The sequence below is a fragment of the Lampris incognitus genome, chromosome 1, assembly GCF_029633865.1.
Source record: "Lampris incognitus isolate fLamInc1 chromosome 1, fLamInc1.hap2, whole genome shotgun sequence".
NCBI lineage: Eukaryota > Metazoa > Chordata > Actinopteri > Lampriformes > Lampridae > Lampris > Lampris incognitus.
Window position 1 is genome coordinate 33,348,600 of NC_079211.1, and position 27,586 is coordinate 33,376,185.

A 27,586-nucleotide genomic window follows, 5' to 3' on the forward strand; every position below is an offset into this window, starting at 1 on the left:
TTGGCAATTCTCTGTTTGTTTATACAGCCAAAGATGGGGCCAAAGTCAAACAAGAGACCAAAAAACAGCATCATTAAAATAATGATGCACGTTTACGGCAGAGTTGTTTAGGCTTCTGCACATTCAACACACAACGGCTTTAGGCTTTTCTGCCGCGGCTTTCGCAGTTGTGCCACTCACTGAGTGTTTAATAAAACATGGTGAAAAAATAAGAGAACATAGAAACAATCCGCAAATGCTACATTTCAGAGAAAGTGCCCCTTCCAGGGCTGCAAAGGCTTTGATTATTTTCCGACACCAACCTGGTAAATGTATCTAATATACCAAAAAATAAGATGCTGCCTTTGACATTCTTCTTAGTCAGTGAAAAATTGATAATAGTGGAGATAAACAAACACACCAACACACACACACACACACACACACACACACACACACACACACACACACACACACACACACATACACACACACACAGAGGCAAAAAACAGGCTGTCAAAAAATAGCCCTATATTCTTGCTAGGCTACGAGTTATAAAAGCTTTTCGGGTGGAGAAAGTTTTCCTGTCCGTCTGAAAATATTTGGTGATGAAAGAGTTCAGAATGGTTGAGCTAGATGTGAGGGGAGGAAATTTTAGCTTTTCAAGCTTTTGAACGAAAGAGGATTCAGAGGAGACAAAGAAAAAAACAAGCAGAGAGAGAACAGAGAAAGACGTTCAAACATACCGGCAGTGAAATATTTATGTCGATTAAAATATGGTGAGACACACATTAAAGATGGGAGGATGAGAGGGAATGTGATTGTGAAGAGAGGAGGAGAGGGTTGAAAAGCAAATTAGGCGAGGGGAGTTGAGGATGGGTAGGGTGAAAGGGTCATGTAAAGATGAGAAAAACAGGGATGAAGTGGACGCTAAGCCAATCAATCTGTGCGGTTCCAAAGGGAAACTGTCATGAGGCCCAACAGAGAAAACACACACACATACACACATACACACACACACATACACACACTGATGAGCCAAAACATTATGACCACTCACAGGTGAAACTAATAACATGGATCATCTCCAGACCAGAGCCCTAGAAAGAGAGAGTTACGTCAACTCCATAGGCGTCAATGGGCCAATTATTTAACAGCAATGGTGGATCATGGGAGCCCCGGATAGTTCCAAACAGTGCGACCCGGGGCAATAGGATTTCTATGGCGAAGGTATGTTTCTCGCATTAATCAAAGGTTAATTTATAGGTAAGAAGCTACAGTTGACATTTTAATGATAACCATTTTACAAGCACGTTTGAATCAAATTAACGATGTAATTTAAAGCATGATAGCTCGTCAATTTCAAACAAAATATTAGTTTTAATGTTCCTACACATGCGCATAGAATATGTGTCACGTTGGAATATATCTATATCTATATATGAACGTAAAAATCTGAAAATATTGGTTAGTAGTTACCAGAAATCGCGGCTAAGGAGTTCATTTAAATGACCCGCCAAGCTTCGTTTGGAACTATTCGGCGGCTACATGAACCACGTGATCCTCTCGCGTTCTGACCCCTCATTGACGTAACTCTCTCTTTCTAGGGCTCTGCTCCAGACAAGGGCACATGTCAAGGTCTGGGTAGATTAGATGGTAAGCGAACAATCAGTTATCGTAGTGGACACGTTGGATGCAGGACAAATGGGCAGGAGTAAAGACCTGAGCTCATCCTCTATAACTTCCACTGCAACACTCTCAATTCTCTAACATGCTATTATGATTCCTCCTTCCGGTTGCAATGCTTTTACTGAAACTTCTTAAGGGGATTTACTCAGTACATTTACTGAAAAAGAAAAGGCTATTTGATTACACAAGGACATAGTGTCATATGCACCAAGCACAGCTCTTTTTTGCAGAATTGTGTGTTCAATTATTAAGGAGTTGTCGATTTTGAGTTTTTCAGTGCATTTACTGCTTGTTGTATTACACACACACACACACACACACACACACACACACACACACACACACACACACACACACCCTCAAATCTACACAGATAGTACAGCTAAATGTGACTGAGTTAGAGGCTAAGTTCATCAAGTGCTTTGCATCTAAAAAAAAAAAAGATTCACAAGTTTAATGATGAATGTAGCATTCAACCTGTTTTTAACCCACTTCTCTCCACAGTCACAGAAAATTGTGTAACCTGTTGCTTAGCATACGTCAAACATAAATGTCCTCTTTGTTTGAATGGTTTGCAGAACTCAATCCCAAACACTGCCACTGCCTTGTATCTCTAAAACGAGATCCATAATCAAGCTGGTTCCTCAAACCTAGCGACTCCCTCCACTGTGTCTCAACCTCCTCCATCTGCGGAGTAATTTGGCTCCCTGGCTGGAGAAGTTGTGATTGTTCATATTCAAAGAGGCATCATCTTGAACAGGCAGGACTCTGATTGTTTACCTGGCCTGGTCTGTCTATGCTCGGCCAGGAAATATTCTGTCACCCTGCTTTTGTACCTCCATCCCCCCTTCCGTCTCATCTCTGGCCCTCTTCAGCCAGATTGGTTGCTCAAAGTGCCACCACCTGGCACACTTGTAGGCCCAAACCAATTCTGCCAGAGTGGCTCTAAGACAGATTAAACATGATCACCTGTCATGGAAGTTGACGTGGCCGGAGTGCCGCGTCATGGAATCGTGGTTGTCGGTAACAGCAACAAGCTTTGTGTGCACTTCTTTGATTTGTATGGAAATCATGAAGCGACGCTGAAGTGGATCCAAACAAATTTGGGGAGGATGGAGTTCGGAAATAAGTGTGCAATTGAAATACGAGAACAACATTGGCAATTACAACAGACGGTCTCGGTTAACAGCATGGCTGACGGAGTTTGTGTTCAATCTCATTTAGGAGGAGATTATGAAATACAGCGGGTGGTTGAGTTGGAGCAGCTCGAAAAACAAACTATGTCTAAAGGCCTATCAGTGACAAAAATGCAGAACAAAAGCTACTGACCCCTAAAACTAATACCCGACAAGGAGGGTGGAAACAGATTATATATATATATATATATATATATAATATATATATATATATATAATGTATATATAGCTGTTATAGTGTCAAAACTGTGACTGAACTCTGGACTGGATTCAAGTCAAAGCAGCCATTATAGGAAATTGGAAAAGCAATAAAAGGCCTTTTGTTTGAGAATTGTTCATTGCCAAAAACTGAGAACTTGTGTTTTCAGAATTGTTTACTGCCAAACACTGAGCAATTGTGTTTCCTCACTGTTTACAATTTAAGTGAAAAGTGGAATTTTCTCATGCCTATTGTCTGAGAAATTGGGGCAAATGTGTAACTTTTTGTAAACATCAGTTAACATTGGCTACAAAAACACCTTTTTCCTTCTTAGAATGGGAAGAGTTAATCGGCTATATATAAAATACATTGTGAGACTTTCACAGTATCCTTATACGCAAATGCCTCACTCAAAAATGGGCCAATCTTGTGCATTTGTACATCCACACATACAGTGAGAAGCCTGTGTCCTCGGTGGAAAACCAGGGCTATTGTCCCCACACTTCCTCGGCGGATTAGCTATGCAGCCCACATTTTGCAGTCTGGGATCATGGGTGTGAGATAATGAGACTCCACTGGGGCTTTCCAATACGAGTGGAGATCTATGACATTGTCCTCTCCTCAAATGTGTGTCTCACGGCTAAAGGTCAACAAAACACCCTAGTTTAGATAGACCGTGGCCCCATCTGAGATTTAAAAAGATGATAGAATCTGGAGAAAAACTTGGGATGAACTACAGGTATAAAACCACGCCCCGCTGATTTTTTTTTTTACCTTTGAGAAAAGCTCAATCTACTCTTCTATGCTTGAGTCAACAACAACCATGGAGGGGAGCAAGAGTGCCAATTCAAAAAACTAACTATAGAACTAAAGAAAAAAACTTATACATACACACACACACACACACACACACACACACACACACACACACACACACACACACACACACACACACACACACACACACAGGTGGGTAGTAATGCATTTGTGATATCCGGCTACACAAATACAACTCACTTGACTCTGTTAGATGTTCTTGAGTATTTTTCAATAAATTGTACTTCTAAGAGTAGCTGTTTTACAGAATACTTTTTACTCTTACTCAAGTACATCAACCCATCCATTATCCAAGCTGCTTATCCCAGGTAGGGTCACGGGATGCGGGAGCATAACCCAGCAGTCATTGGGTGGCAGGTGAGAAGACACCCAAAACAGAAATTAGATATACTTCTATTTGCTGCTTTTTTAAAAAAAATGTATTTTCCCCCTTTTTCTCCTGAATTGTATCCAGCTACTTACTCCACTCTTCTGAGCCTTTCCGGTCACCGCTCCACCCCCTCTTTCGATTCAGGGGGGCTGCAGACTACAACATGTTGTCCTCCGATACATGTGGAGTTGCCACCCGCTTTTCACCTGACAGTGAGGAGTTTTGCCAGGAGGACGTAGCTTGTGGGAGGATCACACTATTCCCCCCAGTCCCCCCCCCCGAACAGGCACCCCGACCGACCAGAGGAGGCGCTAGTGCAGCAACCAGGACACATACCCACATCCGGCTTACCACCACTAACATGGCCAATTGTGTCTGTGGGGATGCCCGACCAAACCGGAGGTAAACAGAATTCGAACCGGCGATCCCCATGTTGGTAGGCAAAAGAATAGACCACTACACTACCCAGACACCCACTTCTCACTGCTTTTACTAGAGCTAGGACTAATCCGATCGGCATCGGGTGCCGATACTGACGTAATTCACTCATCAGATATCAGACTAACGTTACCGATTCATTATGTACTGATCCAGATTCGATAGTGTTATGTTTTTATGAGTTAGTTAATAACGCAGCTTTAAGCCCATAACCAAAATGGTATATGTAGTATCAACTGTTTTGAGTGTGGGGACGTGGGTCAAAAGTGCTTCACTTGTCTGCATAGAGCATGGGCAGTGGAGGATGTGGAAACCGCAGATCAGGCGGCTGACACGGGGAGAGTCGCAAGGAGGCGGGGGATGGGGGGTAACGGGGCCTATGGCTGCGAGGAAACAAGTGAAACGCAGCAAAATGTAAACCTGAAGTCTCCTTAACTCCATAGTAATTTGGAGAAAGATAAAATGGCCATATATGATGCACTAACTGTATCACAAGGACCCAGTGTGAGTGGAGATAGTGGCGCTGCTGCATGCATAAACTCCCCGGCAGCTGCTGCAGCCCAGCCCAGCCCGGGCAGGAGGCAGAGTGATGGGGGGGCATCGGACCTGCCTGTTACCAAGAGCCAGGAGGAGGAGGAGGATGACAATGTTATATCATCCTCCTTCTGGCTCCCGGTAATGATGACAGGACAGGCCAAGTGAAGAACCACATTTACAATCTTCCATCACTTTATCCAGGTTATTGTCTCAAATTAATGTAATTGATGCTTGGAGAATCAAACATTCACACACCAGACAGTACACATGGGTAAAGGTCTCAGGGAACAGGGTCAGTGCTGCCATACTAGACAGGGTGCATATCACCAGACACCTTAACACCGGGTTAGTCAGGAGTAACATATTTCCAGTTGGTTCTACAGATAACCACTTAGTCAATGTTATTTTATATCTTTCAACAACGAAAAACATAAATCTTTCTGACATTTTAAAGTAAAATGACTACAGGATAGGTCTTTTTGTAAAAAAAAAAAAAAAGAAGTAATTTGGAGAGGGAAAAAAAACACAGTTTGACTCGTTTAGAGTCAATTAACACATTAAAGGCATTGCCATAGCAATTTGCACTGCTACACCTGTTTGTATGTGAAGCATACTTAAATTAGTTTAAATAAAATGTGTTGGAATAAATTCAAATTTCATGCATTTTTGTGTATTTTTTGCTCTTTTAATAAGAACTGCAGTGTGGTTTACTACAGCCTCATTATACACAATAGCAACAACAACAACAATATTCGTAATAATAATATTCAAGAAAAAGAAGTGCTGATATTGGTAGATATCCAAATTCATGTATCAGACTACAATCAGAACTGAAAAAGTGGATAGGTGCATCTCTATTAGAGATAGGGTAAGAACGTCAGGGCAGGTCATGGAATCTACACTCAGGTACAGGGTGTTCTTTAGTTTGAAGAAAATCAATTCGGAGAGAACATTTTGATTTAATTCTTGTGTGTGTTTTTCCCCCTAACCTCATCAGTATTCAGTAAGTGAGCAGGCTGAGCAGATATGTGGCCCTCAAACTATTGTTGCAATGACTCTTGAATAAACTATAGTGTCACAAAAACAGTTGTTCTGCCAAGATCGTGCCAAAAAAAATGTTAAATTTGGAATAGCAAATTAATCAGGGGTGGACAGTAATGACATACATTTACTTGAATAGAGTACTTAAGTACATTTTTTGAACATATGTAGTTTACTTGAGGAACAGTTTAAACTTGGCAGTGGTAATGATGGCAGTGGTAAGATAAGAGCAATTCTTTGCCACCGGAGTAACCATGGCCATATCTCGAGCCCATGTTTGAGATTCGTGGAATTCAAAAATTTAATATTTTAAATGTTTGCTCTGCTTACTATGACAAACTACATTGCTGCATTCAAAAACTTGTCATCCAACCTGAGAAAGCATGTTGAGATATGTAAACGTTTACATTTCTATTTAACATTCACTCATTTAGCAGACGCTTTTATCGAGACTGGATTGGTCCGATGCAATTTTATGGAATTTGAGCAAAGGGTCAAAGCTAAAAGCTAAAGCTAAAGCTTAAGCTAAAGCTGTTTCGCATGTCAGACAATGCTAATGGTATCTATCTTGTGTTGCTGAAGCTCTCTAATAACAATAAAAATGGCCTAGCCTACTACATTTTATGTAAGCTATCACTGACGGCTTGTCTCATTAAGGAAGGGCATGGCTAACATTTATCCTTTAGATTAAAATGTCTTTCATTAGTTATTAGCTTATTCCAAGATATTTCAGTATGCTATGTGTTGGTAATGTTATAGCTTACTAATTAAGCAATATCACACGAGAGGGAGTGCTGTTATACTGAATATCAGCATGGCTGTGATTTGGTTAGTTCTACAATCGCCATTTATTAGTTAACAGTAATAAGCGACAACAGATTATGATTTGTTTGTTTATTTAATCATTTATTTAACTCCGCCAAAAAACAGTTCCACAAATGCGCTCATGAACTTGGACCATTGCCAGGCAACCTGAACACAAACATTTTCTTGCACAGCTTGCTACTTTGTATAGGTCTACACACATTACCGCTGGCTAGCTACTTTGTGTCATTGTACATTAATCTGGATGTTTCGATTTATTGTGCAACCAGGGAAATAACAGTCTGTTGACACTGACAGTCGCTTGGGTGGCATGTGTGATTACGATGAGCAATCAGAAAGTACCTAGCCATGTCTGAAAGCAGTTCAAAGCCCATGTTGTTTGCTTTATGGTGTTAGCTTCATTTTTGCTCTTCTCTAATTTGTCTAGGTCGGCTGATGTCATATCAGCACGCCTGGAGGTTTGCACTGAAGTAGGCCTATCTAAGCTTTCCTTCCCTTCGTTCTCTTCTGACGACAATTTAACTCAAATGTTATTTGTGGAAATATATCCATCTTTGCCGTGCAAGTTTGTTACAATCTGATATTGATAACAACCGTTAATGTAGTCTAATTAACGGTTATTAATAGAACACCTGTGCGGCAGAGTGATACATATCGTGCGGCAGAGTGATACATATACTCCACCTGTGCGGCGGAGTGATACATATACATATATAAGTCCCAGTGCTGTTATACTGAATATCAGCACTCATGGAATGCCTCTTGTCCAATCAAATGACTTCATTGGAACTAACTGTTGTGTAGCCCAGTGGATAAAGTGAGCTATGAGCATTTAATGAATAAGTTAAAACAGAATAGGTTAAATGAATAAATAAGATTACAGTACCTTCAATAAATAAACTACAGGTCATTTCATGGTTATGTACACATTTATTTACAATGGTTATAAGTTATGATATGTACAACTTACAAGCTCTAACGTGAGTTCATTCATGAGCCTGGTTTATTTGATGTGTACAATATACGGTACGTGTTGCTAGCTTGGTTGTTAGGCTTACAGCCTAACTCAGTGTTTCTCAACCAGGGGTCCGCGGACCCCTAGTGGTCCGTGGTGTAATTGCAAGGGGTCCGTGAAAATAAAATATCTTTAAAAAGAAGATCCTATGACATTTATAGAAATAGGATTATTTTACTCAAATGTGACTGAGACCTTTATCTACCTAAACTATAAAGGGTAACAGGACTTTTTTCTCTAATTACATCTGTTTCACAAGTGTAATTTATTGTATTTTAATAAGAGATCTCGCTCCCGTTTGCATTGTTAAAAGTTACTGCATAAAAATTCTGTTGTTACATATATCTGAAAGTTACTGAATACATATTCTGTTTTGTTATATATATCTGAAAGTTACTGCATAAGAATTCTGTTTTGTTAACTATATCTAAGTTACAACTGAAAGCTCTTATTTTTGCCCCAAAGAGTGAATAAATGCTATAATGCAATTTAAAATGCAGTTTCTACTGTTTCTATCAAATTGCAACCCCCCTCCCCCAAGATCAGGTGGAGGGGTCCTCAGGGTAGATCAAAAATACGCAGGGGGTCCAGGACCCCAAAAAGGTTGAGAACCACTGGCCTAACTGATGTTAAATGTAATTCATTCCTTTCTTTTCTGTCATTGGTACATCTGTAATATTTAGCCAACCAAAATGTATGCTGAGATAGAGGGGTGGGACATAGTACTACGACGTTAGGTCGCGTGAAGTAAAGAGTCAGAACGCGTGAGGACACCGCTGAGGAAAGCTGCTATTCTGTATTTTCAGCTGTTTGTACATAACGTCGGGATCAACAGAGCGTTATCCGTGGGATGTATGTGCTAACTGGATGTACAAGAGGTAAATATGTTTCTTGTGATGTTTGTGAACTGTAACTCCCCGTTATAGTGTAATATGAATGTTGTAATAGCTAATCGCGGCAAGCGGTTAGCTTAGCATAGTGACGTTAGCTAGGTTGCTAACGTTAGTTTGAGTGACAAGTTGATGCTAGATCAAATCGAGATGGTATTTGGACTTGGTAGCTCAGTGTATCCTGTTGATTCAGGATTTAGACATAGTCGAAGGTGAGAGACCAAGGACCAGGAAAGCTCTCCATTGGGACGACCGCGGAGACCGTTTCCTTCCCCTGGTGTGCCTGTGACTGTCCGGTGGTTTCTTCACGCCCTCACTTATTCTCCTGCGCTCGCAGCAGAGCGCTTGACCCCCCCCCCCCCCATCTCTGCCTCTCTACGCCTCTCTTCGGCCCCCTCTTCCCCGCTCCGTTTCAACGGATACGTGAATACTGAAATTAAGCACGTGCTATTTTGTTTATGCTTGTGTCCAGAAACAAGCAAAGCAGCCAATTACTTTTTTAAGGCCTCACCGCTCACAAGCAACGTCTGGCCTGCAATGGTAACATTACACTCTAACGTTACACTTGGACTGCGCTACATTGTGTGAGAGTGTGTGTGTGTGAGTGTGGGCCCACAGTTTATTTTGGTTTTATTGATATATGTACAATTTGTCTTTACACTGATTGAGTTGACAACAGAGTTTTATTGGAAATATTAATTATTATTGAATAGAATTGGAACAGGCTTTGAGCCATTTCTTTATACATATTGTGACATTGTCTATTATTATTATTATTATTATTATTATTATTATTGACTGTTGATAATTCCAAACTACAAATATTTGACATTAACATCTGGTTAATAAATACCTACCTTTTGGTATATTTGAATTTAAAGCAAATGTGTTGCGTCATAGACATTTAGAATAGACAATTCATAGTGGTATTAAAATATAAATACATTTAAAGGGTTAAAAGGAAGTCATATTCAAACTATTTCCACACAGTTAATGAAGGCACTGCCAATAGTTATAATCTAAGTGAAGAATTAAGTAACACTTGTTAATAAGTTAAACAGTGTATTACTTCAGGTAATAGCGCCACTTATTTAAAGCAGAACCCAGGCCCCACCTACATGGTAGGGGTTACAGTTGTATAACAGTATATATTTGGGGGGTCCGTATATTTGGAGGAACACAGAAATGGAATGGAATGTGACTGGGATGAATTGCTGAAAGTAATTCATATATTTAGAATTAAACCTCTCTAAATGTGTTTACAACAAATGATAATAACTTATGTCAGAAGAAAATGTTTACAACGCAGTCATCTACCATCGATTTGTATTTTTGATGCCAATCTGAGTTGTCTTTTATAGAGAAAGTGTGGAAGTCAGCTGAAGAAATAATGAATTGACTACAGCTTTCTGCAAGTGAAAATCGGAGGCTGGGACATCTTCCTTGAATATTAAACAGACGAAGCTTGAAGAAACGAAGGAAGCCTCTCGGAAATGTGGTGACCATGTAGTACTCAACTTTATAATTCAAGGTCTCCAGCCCTCCTCTCTTGTTGAGCAACCAGCATTTCACAGCCTTGTCCAAGATCTACAGCCAGACTGCATTATCATATCCCGAATCCCGAGTGTGGCGCAAGATTGATAAAGCCATGACAGCCATGAAGGACAAGGTGAGCGAAGCAATGATTAAGACTGCATACATAGCCGTGACTACTGATTGCTGGACTGCAAGGAGAAGGAGTTTTATTGGAGTTACACCGCATTGGCTGAAAGGCATTCTGTTGGTCTTGCATGCAAGCAGTTGTAGGGCATTCACACATTCAATGTCTTGGCAGGTATGATGAATGACAAACATTCAGAATATGAAATTGGTGAGAAATTAGTCAGCACCACAACTGATAATGGCTCAAACATCATTAAAACATTTTTTTGTTTTTGGAAAAGATGAAAACAACAACATTATTGCTGAGGAGGTAACTGGTGAAGAGGCAACTCAAGACAATGAGCATCAGGATGAAGAGGTAGAAGTAGAATTCATTGATGTTGAAGCCATTATGGCTGATGCACCAACTTCCCAAACATCACTGATGTGCTTGCCATTTGCTAAATTTGGTTTCTACAGTGGATGCCAACAATGCAAACAGGATGGAGGCCTACAAGAAACTGGCAAGGTCAGACTCCTCCAAATATCAGGCTCTCTGGAATAAGACTGCAAAGTCCACTAATGCTGCAGAGGAGGTAGAAGAGCACTTGCAAACTTCAGCTTGTTCAGTCTAACGTAACAAGATGTAACTCCTTTTTTTTTACATTTATGGTTACCCCTATATCTAATGTTACTGTTAATGTTTATTACTTGTGACATTATTTAATGAAAAAATTTTGTCAATACATTTACTATTAATTTTCGATATGAAAACCTTCTGCTGGCCATAAGTGATATTATAGTTTAAAAAGCAAAGTAACACAAGGCACAACACAAGTGGTTCTGTGGTCTTTTTTCTTCTTCTAGGATGTTGTGGCTTTGAATCCCTTGGTTCAATCACTGCTGCTTTTACAATTATCAATACCACGAGACACAATTTACTATTTTGAAAATGAGGACGTCAAAAATATTTTTATGAAATGACTAGAATCACTGACGCTGTCAAATAAGATCTTGATGATGAGGATGATGATGATGATAATGATGAAAAATATAATAAGCAAAAAACTGTATTTGTTTCTGTTCAGTTACATCAAGGAACATCTTCCCAAACATGAGCCTCTGCTGTGGACCGCTGAAAACACCTCAAGCGCTTCTGATGAAGAGGATTTCTTTTCTAATATGAAGCATGTAAAGACATGGGAAACAACCAAACAACTGGCTGTACACATGGCGTGTACAGCTGAGAGTATGGACATTTTAACATCTTACCCAGTCGTATCCAACCTGTCACTGAAGTTAAACACAACCCTACCCGCCTCTGCTACATGGGGAGGGTTTTTTAGTGCAGCTGGATTGATCTTCAGCCCAAGAAGGGGAAGAATTGATTCACACAGCTTCAGAGTTACGAGCTTCTGTAAATGCATCATAGAAACAATACAATATTGCTTTGACATTAAAATAGAAATGCACTGCTGAATACTTAAGTATTTTCAAAAGCAAGTACTCCTGTACTTTAACTAAGGTAAAAATTTGACTGCACAACTTTCCCTTTTAGTGGAGTAATAGCTGAGCAGGTGTATCTATACTGTGACTCAAGTAAAAGGATTGTATACTTTTTCTACCAGTGAAATTAATAATATACAAGCAGGAGGAGACTGAAACTGAAACACCCATCCATCCATCCATTATCCAAACTGCTTATCCTGCTCTCAGGGTCACGGGGATGCTGGAGCCTATCCCAGCAGTCATTGGGTGGCAAGCGGGGAGACTTTTTTTTTTTTAATATACTTTATTAATCCCCGTGGGTAAATTCATGCTCTGCATTTAACCCATCCTAGCTGTGTAGCTAGGAGCAGTGGGCAGCCACCGTGTAGCACCCGGGGACCAACTCCAACTCCTCTTGCCATGCCTTGGTCAGGGGCACAGAATGGAGTATTAACCCTAACATGCATGTCTTTTTGATGGTGGGGGAAACTGGAGCACCCGCAGAAAAATGCACCACAGACATGCAGAGAACATGCAAACTCCACACAGAAAGGACCTGGGACGATCCCCAAGGTTGGACAACCCTGGGGCTCAAACCCAGTACTTTTTTGCTGTGAGGCGACAGTACTAACCACTGGGCATTGTGCCGCCCGTACATTGACAATGATAACATACCAAGAAAATGGGGAAAGATATTTGAAGACAAATGGCATACCACTTTGAGAACTCTGATAGATGTTGATTAAACAGCCAAATCTTTTAATAAGCAAGCCTATACTACCAGGGGAAGTTGGTAAAAAGAAGAAATAAAAAGATAGCATGGTGTGGGTGGTATTTATTTCTGGAGAGGCAGTGTCAACGAGAACCGCAGTGAACCTGAAGGCCCATAAATGTTAGCAACGTGTTGGCCTGGGAGACCGTAGGAGGCAGGTGTCAAGGAAGGGCAATATTTGGGGGGGGCTAAAGTTAAAGTGCACCACGATAGGTTGAATGGCTCTCATCTGGGAAGAGAAGATTAAAATCAGTGGGACATCACAGCAAGGTAATATGAAGCAGGAATGAGAGGAAATCTCTCTCTGTTTCTCACTCTGCTCTCTTTCATTCACTCCCGTGCGGGTGCATGCGCAAGCACGCATGCACGCGCGCGCAAACACACACACACACACACACACACACAAACACACACACACACACACAGACACACACACACAGCATAGCCTCACTAATGTACAATAAACCAATTACATGTCATTAATATTTAAGGGCCTAATTTCCATTCATATGTGATATATTAAAAAGTGCAGGGATGTGCAAGGAAAACGGCTGACCCTGAAACATGCACAGTGGGCTGGCTGCCCTAAACAGAGAGAAATGAGCATCAGGGTTCTTTGTGTTTTATTGAGACAAATATCCCCTAACTGTGCAAGCAATTAGAAAAATGTATCCCCTTCTAAAATGAGGAAAACGGCTCCATTTCAGACTTGTCTTTCTCCAAATAGAGTAATATTCTTCTCAGTTAGCTGGAAATAATAATGTATGTTTAATCCAGAATGACTAATTTAATGGAGTGGGTGAAGGGCTTAGGTTATGAAAACAAGCTGCCAAGGAAGCATCTCTTTTTGACAGACACCGATGGGTTGGGTTATGAAATATAGAAAGTGGCAAAAACATTTGTGAGCTTATTTGAGGGAAGACCACAGATGTTAAGGTTGTGTGTATGTGATTTATGTCTTTAGTTGTGTTTGTGCATTTGAGGGACTGGTAAGCCTTGACTCCAGATGGACACAACAAACAAGTCCAAGGAGATGGAGCAGGACAGGGAGGACAAGACATTGCTTATCCCAGAGAGTAACAGTGAGAGAAAGCGACAAAGAGCAAGCTGCCTTGGCGGATGCCCCCTCTTCTCAATAAGGAGCATCAGTAATAAAACAACCTTGTCCTCGAGGGAAGCTTGGAAAACCACCAAGCCCTAGCCCCCAACACTTTAACATAGCACATATTAGGAGCTCATCACTCTCCACCCACTGTTAATACAAAGCAGACTGATGGAACAATCCCACAGTGAGCTCCAGTGTCTTGAGCTGAGCTTAAACTCATTAGCAAAAAGCCTTTATAGCATTGTGAGAATCTGAGGAGGAAGAGCTCAAATGATAGGATTGGGATATATATTTTTCAAGGCGACAAGCTTGTCAAAAGGTTTCTATTAGCGAGACATATTGTTAGGGAAACAAGACAATATATGTAGATTAAAATGCTCGGAGCTGTAATGTTGCTGGGCAACCCTTAGGCCAGGGGTCAGGAACCTTTTTGACTGGGAGAGCCATAAAAGCCAAATATTTCTAAATATATTTCATTGAGAGCCATATAGTATTTTTAACGTATAATAAATGAAATATGTCTTACTTTTAATGCGACTTCTGGTGCTGCATGGCGTATCGAAGTGCCGCTTTATATGTGACCGTTTCATCGATGCAATGTTATCATTGCATATGAGACATACGGCAGATCCTGCTCTCTCCACAAATGCAGATTCCTCTGCGCACGCAGCCTGGAATGCACGGTAACCACCGTCTTTTTTTCTTTTCGCCCTCTTTTCCCTTACAAGGGTTGAAGCGGATAAACTAGTTGGCTATCTGATCAAATTGATTTCTTCACCTTTACAATGACCCGGACATGCTCGCGAGCCATTGGTTCCCGACCCGACCCATGGGTGACCCGTGACCCGTGAAATTTATCTTCAAAACTAATTTCTGTTTACTTTAAAATGACACAGTATTATTAAGAAATATCACAAGTATTTTAAAATCAGTTCCAAACTGATTTTTTTTTCAACTCAAAATTGTCTGGGAGCCATATGCCGTCACCGGAAGAGCCATATATGGCTCGCGAGCCATAGGTTCCCGACCGCTGCCTTAGGCAAAAACCAATGTGTGCAAAACCCTAAGTCTTGCAGCGATTGCAAAGTGCTTGCACACAGGCAACAGTCTGCTGGTCCACAGGCCACAGTTTGCTAGTCAGAAATTCTTTTTTTTTTTTTTCTGGCAGAGAGGGTGGTGAGTGTCATGCGAGGTGGCTGACCACGCGTGAATGCATTTGATCTGGTGGCTGGGTCAGCCCTGGTGTTAACAGAGTTATTAGGGGACTTATTAGGGGCAACCAGAGAGCCAGCTAAACCCCCCACTGATTCCATCATTACTGCTGCTGTGGCAGGGTCATTACCACCCCGCTGCTGGGGCTTTGTAGCAAGGACTGAGGCTCTGCTTGGTGTGCACGCCATATCAGCTCGGTGGAGGAAGTGCATGTTGGGTAGAGCTGTTGGGACAGAAGTAAGGAGAAGGTGTGTCAGAGTAAAGAGAACTGTCGGGGGATTTGGTCCCAAGTGATATATTAAGGACAGCCTTACCGGAGCCATCTCCTTCACTCAAGATTTGACCAAGCATTGCTTTGCAGAGCAGTGATAACATAATTTGAGTTTCCTTTTTTTAGGATCAAGTACCACAGGTGACAAATTTAGAGCATATGTTGGAAATCTCCAAAGAAAAAATCTCCAAAAAGAAAATATTATCTGCATTGAATTTTGCATATTTTAATAGGGTCAAAGCAGTGAGGCTGCTGGAACCCTGTTGTATCTTTTCTTCTTCTTCTTCTTCTTCTTCTTCTTCTTCTTCTTCTTCTTCTTCTTCTTCTTCTTCTTCTTCTCCTCCTTTTGCTGCTCCTGTTGACGATCACCACAGCAGATCATCTGTTTCCATCTCTTCCTGTCCTCTGCATCTTCTTCTGTTACGCCAACCACCTGCATGTCACCCCTCCCCACATCCATAAACCTCCTCTTTGCCTTCCTCTTTTCCTCTTGCCTGGCAGCTCCATCTTCAGCATCCTTCTCCCAATATACCCAGCATCTCTCACATGTCCAAACCACCTCAATCTCGCCTCTCTCGCTTGGTCTCCAAACCATCAAACCTGAGCTGTCTCTCTAATATATATATACTCATTCCTAACTCATGAACGCACTGAGATATCAACCTGAAATTTGAGACACATGTTCAGGAGTTTTCACTTAGCTTACGTATTAAAGTGCATTGTGCTTAACCTGTAGGGGGCGCTACAAATGAAAAAAAATTATATCTCGCAATCGGCTGCATGGATTCGTATGAAATTCAGTTTGCATGATCTCGGGTCATGACTGAGTTGAGGCATAAAATTGAGTAATGATTTATTATTAAAGTGGGAGTGGCTTATTACAACAAATCTAAATGTCAAGACATTTCACATTCCAAACTTCAAAAAATGAAATAAAAAAAGAATACACATCACCCATACATCCTACAGAGCTGAAAATGTTTCAGCACATCCACTGACGTGTGACTAAAGTTTGCCTCGCTGCGAGATATGGTCAATTCAGAAGTCTGTCACTCTATATTTTCCAAAACATTTAAACTCAATTAACTTCTATATCCCCACAAGTCTTCATTAAAATGCTAATGTTAGGATGTCAAACGACGAGTCTACAGTGACATTTAGACTCTTACTGTAATTAATCCTATACAAACTACATTTTCTCTTTCGCCAAATGTTTGATCAAGCTTCACCTAAGAATTTGACAATACACCCAGAACTGACAAAATGGTGTGTAATATTTTTTTTCAGAATTTTATCACAACACTTAAATTGTTGTGAATTTTTTAAGCTTAAACAGACAAAAATAGCCCAGTCTGGCAACTGTGATGGCATTGCCTCAAGCCGGTACAGTCACTCACCTTCTCCGGGCAAACAAACATCGCTGGTTCAAGTCCAAAGTTGTTCAGTTCAAATTTGCCAACCATGTGGCAATTTATGCATGTGGCATATTTTCAAATTCTTCTGAAGGTCATATTAAGTCAAAGACTGCGTTTTGATAGATTTTAGATTTTCTGCCATTTTTAATTTTGTCCAAATCTGTTTTTTCGCTACTCCTCCTACAGATTTTGAGCAATTGTCACCAAATTTAGTACAGAGAACCTCTGGACCAAGCCAGAAAGTTACACTTTCCACTTTTTGATATTCCATACGGTTTTGATTACAGAAGCCAATCCATTTTTATCAAAATGGCTAATTTTCCAAGATTTGCAATATCTCATGAATGTTGACATATCAACCTGAAATTTGAGACACATGTTCAAGATTTTTCTCTAAGCTTAAATATTAACCCCACCCATTCCTTCGTGTGGCTATATTTGATTATTATTATTTATTGATTTATTCATTAAAGTATTTATGAATACAAAAACAAACCAGAGAGATCAGACATGCTATTTTTACCTTGAAATTTCCCAGCATTTGGAAAATTGGAATGTCCCCAGAGGTAAAACAGTTTGCACTCAGTTGATCTTGAGAAGATATCTCTCTCTCTCTATGTCGTTCTCTCGCTCTCTCTCTCTCTCTCCAGCCATTTGCTCAGTCAATGAGGGAAAATTAGTATTTAATTCTGTTTTTGCATAATTTTTTTTCATCACCCTTTGGGAGTATGTATGTGACTTGAACCACTTTTTTTTTAAATACCTCTTTGGATGTTTTAATGTAAAGGAGTTGCTTATCTTGATGTTGTGAAATTGATATGTCATTGCTGAAGTTTTGTTTATGTAAAATAAAGAGTTGTTTAAAATTCAGTTCAATTCAATTCAATTCCCCCCTCCCCCGCCCCCAACTGCCTTACCCATTGCAAGCTCTGGCTACGCATGTCGATTAGCAACGTGATTGTCATTAGCAAGAGGCATGCTGGGAAAGTGGGGTCTGGTGATACTGTTGAGAGGGGTTGAGTGTAGCCTCTGGCTCCTCCCCCAGGACAAATTGCAGGGTGTCTGACAGGCCCATTATTTACATACATCTTCATTAGGGCTCTCTCTGCAGACACTCCACTGCAGAAGAATGGGAAGTGTCAACTACCCTAACACACCAGAGTGTATCTCTGTTAAGCCACACAATGCAAGCTACAACTGGGGAAATGAAGATCAGAAATGTGTTCATAGTCGTGGCAGTCTTACAATGACTGAACTTACTTTTGCTTTAGGTTATTAATTAATAATCAATATGTGATACAGTTTATCTCTAAATCTAGAGTGATGAGATTAAATTTCAAGTAACTCTCCTTTTCTGACCTGTTTCTCCTTGTTTATGTCGAAAAGCTATAGAAACCATCTTGCAATCCCAACAAATGTCATTATTATGTCTGTGACACAGTTTTATGCCCATTGTCCAGTAACATTTAACATGGATATTGCAGGAAACATTTTGGGGAAAAAAAGGCTGTCAGGTTTTCAAGTGTCAATCGTGTTTCAAAATTGAACTGCAAATCTCCAGCTGAATGAATTGCCTTTCAAATGCAGCCAGCCATGGCTACACACATTCAATCCAGAAGTGAATCTGATTTGATCTCAAGAGCCGTATACAAGCTCAACCTGCTGATTGGTAAAGCCAAGAGAAGGGGGGTTGATGGTAAAGGAAAAAAAGAGAAAGACAGACACAGCCGAAAGTATGGAAACACTGATACATCACAGAGACCGGAAAAAATGTAAAGAACAGGAGTAAAAAAGAAAAAAGAAAGCGAGGAAAAGGGGGAACAAAGCGTCAGTGGGACATAAAATAGCACAACAAGTTGGCAAAATTGTTCTGTGGGGGCTTTTTAAATAAACTAGAACAAATAGAAACGGTGTAGATTGAGACTTGAAGATCATCTAGTCCTGCACCAGGGCCTGACAGAGAACAGGACTCATTTGAGATCAACTAATGAGGATGGGGTTAGGAGGTTTGGAGAAATTATTGACCCATTTCCTCTCAGTCTACAAGAGCTCACTTTACATAGGAGGGCGCTGGCCTTGTGGGAAGTGCAGGGAGATATCAGGATATCAGGGTGAGCCCAGCGACCTGATAGCGGCCTCTGCTCTGGCTGAAACAGCTCACCCAAAGGTCAAATCAGAGACTGCTCTCCTCCTCCAGAAGAGCCTGGGTTGATCCATTTAAGTAAGCACAGATTTTCAGTCCACTGGAAATTGGCCGACCACAATTACAGCCTATGAAGTCTTCGAAAACAAGTGTAGGACTGTTATGTGTACATACACACACACACACACACACATATATAACTATATATATATATATATATATATATATATATATATATATAACTATATATATATAGTTACTAAAGTATATCAAAATCAATATAAAAAAATCAAAGACATAACCACCTGTCTTTGTCTTGACAGCAGTCTTATGTGAGCTGATAGCTACAGAAAAGCAGATTGTGAGGTTCTTGGTTTTCAGATAACAGGTGTTTATAACAGCCAGCGCAACAGAAAGTTACTAATTAATCTTAATAGTTAATTTGTAAGAGAAGAAGAAGAGCTGTTAGCGATGGTAACTCAATTTGAATTGATTTGATAAACTTAAATTATGAACAAGGAAGTTATCCCATTAACTTTATTATTATTATTATTATTAGTAGGAGTAGTAGTAGTAGTAGTAGTCGTAGTAGTAGTAGCTGTAGTATTATTATTATTATTATTATTACTATATTATTATTTTTATTATTATTATTATGTCTTAATTGACTAATAGGTTTATTTATTTGACTATATGGCAACAGAAATGTGTTTGATTTCCTCTCATTCTTGTTCTCAAACCTATGAAGGAAGAAAAGAAAAAAAACAAGCATCTGAAACAGAGCGTGAAATTCCTCCACATCATTTTCTTTCCGTGGTAGAACTCATTAAACAGCAGGACTCATAAAAGCAGCAGGGGAGATGACAGTCCTGTGTTCACAGATATTTTAGTGGAGTGCAGAGAACATCTGAAAACCGGGGTTTGTTAAAAGATTCCTCTTTTTTTCCTGTTATTTTCTAGCAATGCAAGTAACAAGTCACAATCCCAGAAAATGCGGGTTAACCAAAGCCTGTTTGCACCAATTTTTTGAGGGCAGCTCCGTGGGGAAAGCATTTACACCTGCTTGCCTCATCTTTCACAAAACACTAGTCCCCTGAAGTGTGCTTTACTCATAAATATGTGTCTTCAAGGGGGAAAGAAGGGAGAACAACAACAAGAAGCAAGAGAAATAAACCCAAAAACTGTGGTGGGGAGAGGGCAAAATGCCACACTGTGCAGCTGAGTCACATTGGCAATCTTCCAGAGAAACTGAGTAGGTTTCCACAATTGAGTTGATGCATGCTCAATAATCCAGGTAAGAAAATCAAAGAAGGTTGAATCCGTTCATCTGGATACAACGTTTATTGACAGATACGTTTCATCACTCAACTACGTGACATCTTCAGTCTAAACTGACTGCAGGTATCCCCACCCTTATAAACAATACAGTTACACAACGACCGAAAACAATGACCAGTTTCATATGCACAGGAGAGCTAACGGATCAGGCCAGGACTCCACATTCTACACCCATCTACAGGCCAGTGGCCAGAGGGAACGACCATCCCTGAACCGGGGGGTAAGTACATCTGTCACCATCTTACAATGCTGTGATTGCAAACACTCCCATATCCTCTGTGAATAGTACACACGGCCACCGAAACTCTAGTTAATGGTCACACCCAAACTTGCATATGAAACTGGTTGTTGGTTTTGGTTGTTATGCAACTGTATTGTACTGTATTGTTTATAAGGTTGGGGACACCTGCAGTCAGTTTAGACCGAAGATGTCACTTAGTTGAGTGATGAAACGTAACTGTCAGTAAACGTTGTGTCCAGATGAACTGATTCAACCTTCTTTGATTTCCACAAGTGAGTTGCTTGTCACATCGGCAAAAATGTTGTGCCCGCGCACCAGAACCAGACCCGTGTTGCGAAACCCAAGACAGACAGACACGAGATGACTTCAAAAGCCACAAAGGGAGGTTTTATTGTGGGAGGGAAATGTATGGTGAAAAAAGGCGTTCTGTTAGTGGGATGTGTGAATAAACTATGTGTGGTGTCCCGTGGTTTGCGCGAATAACTATGTGTGAGTGTTTTTAGCCAATGTGTGGTGCGGTATGTAAATGACCAGGAGGTGTTGAAAAAATGTGCGTGCACCTGGCGAGAAAGTCCAGTCCGTGATCCAAGAGGGGTTGTCCGAGAAAGTCCAGGTCCGAGATCCGGGAAGTCGAGTCCGAGAGGAGGGGTCCAGATAGAGGGACAAGGGGGGAGATCGCAGGAGAGGTCCGGGGAGAAACGTGAAGGTCGCTGGGGACGAGGGAGACGCAGGGAGCCGTGGAAATCGCGGAGGGAGAGTCTTGGGAGGAAACAGAGACACGAAGATAAGACACGGGGGAATAAACAGAATGCAAGGAACGCTGGAGGGCTTGTCAGAACTTTACCGCAGGGTTCAGTACGTCGAAGCACTGAGAGACGTTCTGGGAGGCTTCTTGTAGAAGGCTGCCTGATTGCCACAGGTGTGCCTGATGGATGATGGCAAACACCTGGTGCAGTGCAGCGCTCGTCTCCTCAGGGCGCGAGCCGAGCGCTCGGATGTTTCCGGCACGTCCGAGCTGGGGGAGTGGCTTGAACGTGCCGGGGAGGCAGCTCGGGGCGGTGTAAGCACAACAGGACCCCCCCTCCTACGGGAGACACCGGGCGACCGTCCGATGGCGTTGGGGTGGGCCCGATAGAACTCCTCCAGGAGTGCAGGGTCGGCCAGGTGGGACCGGGGAACCCAGCTGCGGTCCTCGGGCCCATAGCCAACCCAGTCCACCAGGTATTGGTACCCACGCCCCCGGCGGCGTACGGCGAGCAGCTGGTCGACATCCCAGACCATGTCACCACCGTCGAGGACCCTGGGGGGTGGAGGAGCTTGGACAGGGGGAGACAGGGGGCTGGTGGCTACCGGTTTGAGGCGCGAGACATGGAAGACGGGATGGATCTTGAGTGAGGTAGGGAGATGGAGACGCACCGCCGAAGGGTTGACGATGCAGTCGATGGTGTAGGGACCGACGTAGCGGGGAGCCAGCTTCCGGTTGAGGGTAGGGAGGGGCAGGTCCCGGGCCAGGAGCCATACCCTCTGGCCAGGTCGATAAGCTGGGGCCGGCACTCTCCGCCGGTTGGCGCTGCGCCGGGCCCGCTCTGTAGCTCGCAACATAGCGGCCCGGGCGGTCTTCCAAACGCGCCGACATCGGCGGAGATGGGCCCTCGTGGACGGGACCGCCACCTCCAACTCCTGATGGGGGAACAGAGGGGGTTGATAGCCCAGGGAACACTCGAAGGGGGACAAACCGGTAGCCGAACTCTCCATGGAGTTGAGCGAGTACTCCACCCAGGGCAGGTACTTGCTCCAGGAGGCGGGGTTGCTGGTGGTAACGCAACGCAAAGCCGCCTCCAGGGCTTGATTGGCCCGCTATGCCTGCCCATTGGTCTGGGGGTGATACCCGGAGGAGAGGCTGACCGTGGCCCCAATCCCCTTACAGAAGGCCTGCCATACCTTCGAAGTGAACTGGGGACCACGGTCAGAGACAATGTCCAGGGGAATCCCATGAGGTCGGACGACGTGGGAGACGAGAAGGTCCGCCGTCTCGGCTGCAGAGGGGAGTTTGGTGAGGGCAACAAAATGGACGGCCTTGGAAAACCGGTCGACAATGGTCAGAATGGTGTCATTGCCTTGGGACACGGGGAGGCCAGTTACGAAGTCCAAGGCAATGTGGGACCAAGGTCGGCCGGGGACAGGAAGGGGGCGCAGGAGACCTGCTGGAGGGCGATGGAGAGCCTTGCTGCGGGCGCAGGTGGTGCAGGCTGCCACGAACTCTCTGGTGTCTGCCTCCATGGTGGGCCACCAGAAACCCCTGCGGATGAAGGCCGCCGTTCGGTAGACACCGGGGTGGCAAGCAAGATGGCTGGAGTGGCCCCACTCCAGCACCTGGGGCCGGACAGAGGGAGGCACAAATAGCCGGTTCCGGGGTCCATTGCCTGGGTCGGGATGGGCGCGCTGGGCCCTTCTCACCACTGATTCGATGGCCCAGGTGACGGCACCCACCACCCGGGCCGGGGGAAGGATGGTGTCTGGGGCGTCAGGGGACCCCTCGGGAAACAGACGGGAGAGGGCGTCTGCCCTGACGTTCTTGGTGCCCGGGCGGTAGGTGAGGGTGAAGTCGAACCGGCTGAAGAAGAGAGCCCAGCGCGCCTGCCTGGGGTTGAGCCTCTTAGCCGTCCGTACGTAGGTCAGGTTTTTGTGATCGGACCATACGATGAACGGCTGCCCTGCTCCCTCCAGCCAGTGTCTCCACTCCTCTAGGGCGGCGTGGACGGCCAGCAACTCCCTGTTGCCGATGTCATAATTCTTCTCCGCAGGACTGAAACGCCGGGAGAAGAAGGCGCACGGGTGGATCTTCTGGTCCTCCTCCGACCGCTGGGAGAGGACGGCTCCGATGCCCGTGTCCGATGCGTCCACCTCCACGATGAACTGTCTGCACGGGTCCGGGTGGGCGAGCACCGGAGCCGTTGTGAACAGCCTCTTCAGGGCCAAGAAGGCGGCTTCCGCCTCCGAGGTCCAGGAGAAGGGGCGGAGGTTGGAGGTGAGTGCAGTGAGGGGGGCGGCCACACGGCTGAACCCCCTGATGAAGCGCCGGTAGAAGTTTGCAAACCCCAGGAAGCGCTGGAGTTGCGTCCTGTTGGTGGGCCGTGCCCACTCCTCCACCGCTCGGGTCTTCCTGGGGTCAGTGCGGACGAGCCCCTTCTCCACGATGTGGCCAAGGAACTCCACGGAGGCGGAGTGGAACACGCACTTCTCGGCTTTCACGAAGAGCCTGTTCTCCAGCAGCCGTTGGAGGACCAGGCGGACATGCTGGTGGTGTTCCTCCTCAGTCCTGGAGAACACGAGTATGTCATCCAGGTACACCACCGCGAACGTGTTCAGCATGTCCCGGAGCACGTCGTTGACCAATGCCTGAAAGACGGCCGGGGCGTTGGTGAGGCCGAAGGGCATAACGAGGTACTCGAAATGCCCTAGGTGGGTGTTGAAGGCCGTCTTCCATTCATCCCCTTCCCGGATGCGCACCAGGTGGTACGCGCTGCGCAGGTCCAGCTTCGTGAACACCGTGGCGTGAGTGAGTGGCTCGAACGTGGAACTCATAAGGGGGAGTGGGTATTTATTTTTCACCGTGATATTATTTAACATTCGATAATCTATGCAAGGCCTCAGGCTGCCCTCCTTCTTTGCCACAAAAAAGAAGCCCGCCGCCACCGGGGAAGACGAGGGCCTTATGATTCCTGAGGCCAGGGACTCTGTGATATAATTGCGCATAGCCTCCTTCTCTGGGACGGAGAGGTTATACAACCGACCGGTGGGAAGGGCGGCCCCGGGAAAGAGATCTATGGCACAATCATAGGGACGGTGAGGGGGGAGGGAAAGTGCACTCTCTTTACTAAATACAGGGGCTAAATCGTGATAAATGTAAGGAACACCAGTGAGATCCGTGGGAGGAGGCACGGGTCTGAGGCCGCTGGACGGGGAGTGGGCGGAGCGAAGGCAGTTGGCATGACACGCAATGCTCCTACCCAAAATCCGCCCAGTAGACCAAGAGATGTAGGGATCGTGCCGTTCCAACCACGGTCTTCCTAACACCAGGGGCGCTGTGGGGGCGTGCAAAACCAAGAAACGGATAGCTTCCACTTGATTACCCGAAAGAGTGAGGGTGAGGGAAGCAGTGCTGTGTGTGATTTTACCAAGTGAACGTCCATCTAGGGCTTGGGCTGTGAGGGGTGTGTCTAGGGGGACGAGTGGAATGCCGGCCTGCCGGGCCAGCGAGGTGTCCATCAAACACTCGTCCGCTCCCGAATCCAGGAGTGCACCAACAGACAGTGAGCGGTTACCCCAGGTGAGAGTGACCGGAAAAAGGTGGTTGTGCTCCTTCTTGGGCTGGGGCTGAGGAAGGGTCGTCAGGCTCACTAGGACACCCCTCACTAGTGAGCCGGGTCTTTTGGGCGAGTCGGGCAGGCCTTGATATAGTGGCCCGACCTCCCGCAGTAGAGGCAGAGGTGGCCATGCATCCTCTGCTCCCTAACTTCCAGCGGGAGCCATGACCGACCCAACTGCATGGGCTCCTCCTCCGGCCTGGATCCAGAAGCCACCCAGGGTTGCGAGGGGGAGTGTGAGGGTGGAGAGAGCCCACGGGACGCTGACCCAGGGAAGGCACCGTTAGGACGGACGGGGGTTGGTCTATGGGAGGGGCCAGCGCGCGGGGCGCGTTCCTGGCGCCGCTCCCGCAGCCGTTCGTCCATCTGGAGGGCGAGGGTGACGAGCTCGTTGAAGGAGGCAGGGCGGTCCCGAACGATAAGATCTTTGATGGGCTCGCTCAGCCCCCTCCTGTACGCGCTCTTGAGCGCAGTGTCATCCCACCCACTGTCTGCCGCGAGTATCCTTACCTCCAGGGAATAACCTTCCACCGACCTGGCCCCCTGTTGGATGGAATGGAGGCGGCCGGCAGCGTCCTGCCCATCAGCTGGGTGGTCGAACACCAGATTGAACTCGCGGCGGAAGGCACCATAGTCCAAGGCGAGCTGCTCGGTATGGCCTACCGCCGCTATGGCCCAGCTGAGGGCTTTGCCGGTGAGGAGGGACATGACAAGGGCTACCTTGGTCTCTCCTGTCCTATACCTAGCTGGCTGGTGTTTGAACAGGAGTTCACACTGACCAAGGAAACCCCTGCACAGCTCGAACTCCCCACCGAAGGCCTTGGGGAAGGGGAGGTTAGGCTCGCACCGGGGGTCCAGTGGGGGTTGACTCGGAGGGGGAACGTCGGGACCAGGAACGGGGAAACCGGAGGCCGAGCTGGGGGCAGCCGATTGTCGGAGAGTCTTGGGAGGAAACAGAGACACGAAGATAAGACACTGGGGAATAAACAGAATGCAAGGAACGCTGGAGGGCTTGTCAGAACTTTACCGCAGGGTTCAGTACGTCGAAGCACTGAGAGACGATCTGGGAGGCTTCTTGTAGAAGGCTGCCTGATTGCCACAGGTGTGCCTGATGGATGATGGCAAACACCTGGTGCAGTGCAGCGCTCGTCTCCTCAGGGCGCGAGCCGAGCACTCGGATGTTTCCGGCACGTCCGAGCTGGGGGAGTGGCTTGAACGTGCCGGGGAGGCAGCTCGGGGCGGTGTAAGCACAACAAAAAAGTGTTTACAGTCTGGAGTTGTACTGCCGACCTTGTGAATGACCAGGCTTGACCCACCTGAACCACCCCAACACGTTATCGCATGAAAAAAATTCAGACACAGGCTGAAGTCTTCTGAACACAGCGTCGAATGTTCAAACACATCCAATCTTAGTTGAACTGTTTGAAAGACTTAAGGGCAGATATCCTAAATGTGTGTGTCTGGGGGGGGGGGGGTGTATGAACTCTACATTGTGGTACGGTTCTATCTATCTGCCACCTTTTCTGCAATACCATCTACATCAAAGGGCTTCACGTCGACTTTTAACTCCACCGACGGGGGTGGAAAAACAAGAGGTATTAGTTATCAAACATTAAACAGCATTTTTCATTCATGAGAGAATCATGCTCTGTTTCAACAACAGAAGAAAAAGAGCTGATTCAGTGAAGACGCTGCAGGGGTAATTGATAGAGATCCAGCAAAGGTAACTCCTAGGGGAAATGCTGGATCATGAATTCCTCGCCTGCCAGCGGGAAAACGGACTATCTATAGAACTTCTCTTTTTTCCCCTCTCTCTCTTTATTTCAAATGGGCGAGAATATGAATTTTAAAGACATTTGAGAAGAAAAATAAAGTTGAGTTAAAGCCTGTGTCTACGGACCTTGAAAAATCAAGTTGGTTTGGAATTCAAGGACCTGCAGATGAAAAGTCACGGTTGCGATTTGCAATGCTTGAAACACGATGGTAATTATCTGTCAGACGATGCAAAAAAATCACCTCTTTGTTGCCAGTGAGTAGAATTAACGAACAGCATCATAAATAACAAAGTCAAACCATTCACTACAACCCACACTCCACAAATCTTTAGTTGCATTAGATGTCATTGAGGCCTATATTCCTCTATAGCAACATTCTATTGTTCTAATGAAATAAATACAACAATGTCATATAACAATAATGTATACTAATAAAAAAAGCATCCCTGCTCCCCATGTTTCAAGCCAGAAGACAGTGACATGGCTCCCACATCTATCCCTACTGTTTCATTAAGCGCGGAAAACAACTGCTCTTTCTCTTTCATATTCACTCCATCTTTATCAAGCCAACAAATCACCTAGCGGCTGCCGAGGCAAAATTGCTGTTTGTTTCGTGGAGCAGGGAAGAGATGGGTGTTGTTTTGTAGTCCTGTGAAGAAGACAAGAGAAAGAGACAGCTTGTGGGCTGACTGGTGTCCAAACACACGGTGGCGATGAGGGAAAAAGTCAGGGGCTTCTGGGTAGTTGTACTCATGCACAGTGACTGAGCTCAGATTCAACTGCACTGACTGTTTTGCGCTCG

The 27,586-nt window shown here is 44.5% G+C and overlaps 1 protein-coding gene across 5 annotated transcripts in view; it reads right to left on the bottom strand.

Moving 5' to 3' along the window:
- diaph2 (diaphanous-related formin 2) overlaps positions 1–27,586 on the bottom strand; it is a 621,385-nt gene that overhangs the window by 375,777 nt on the left and 218,022 nt on the right. The gene's annotated exons all lie outside the window — the stretch shown is intronic.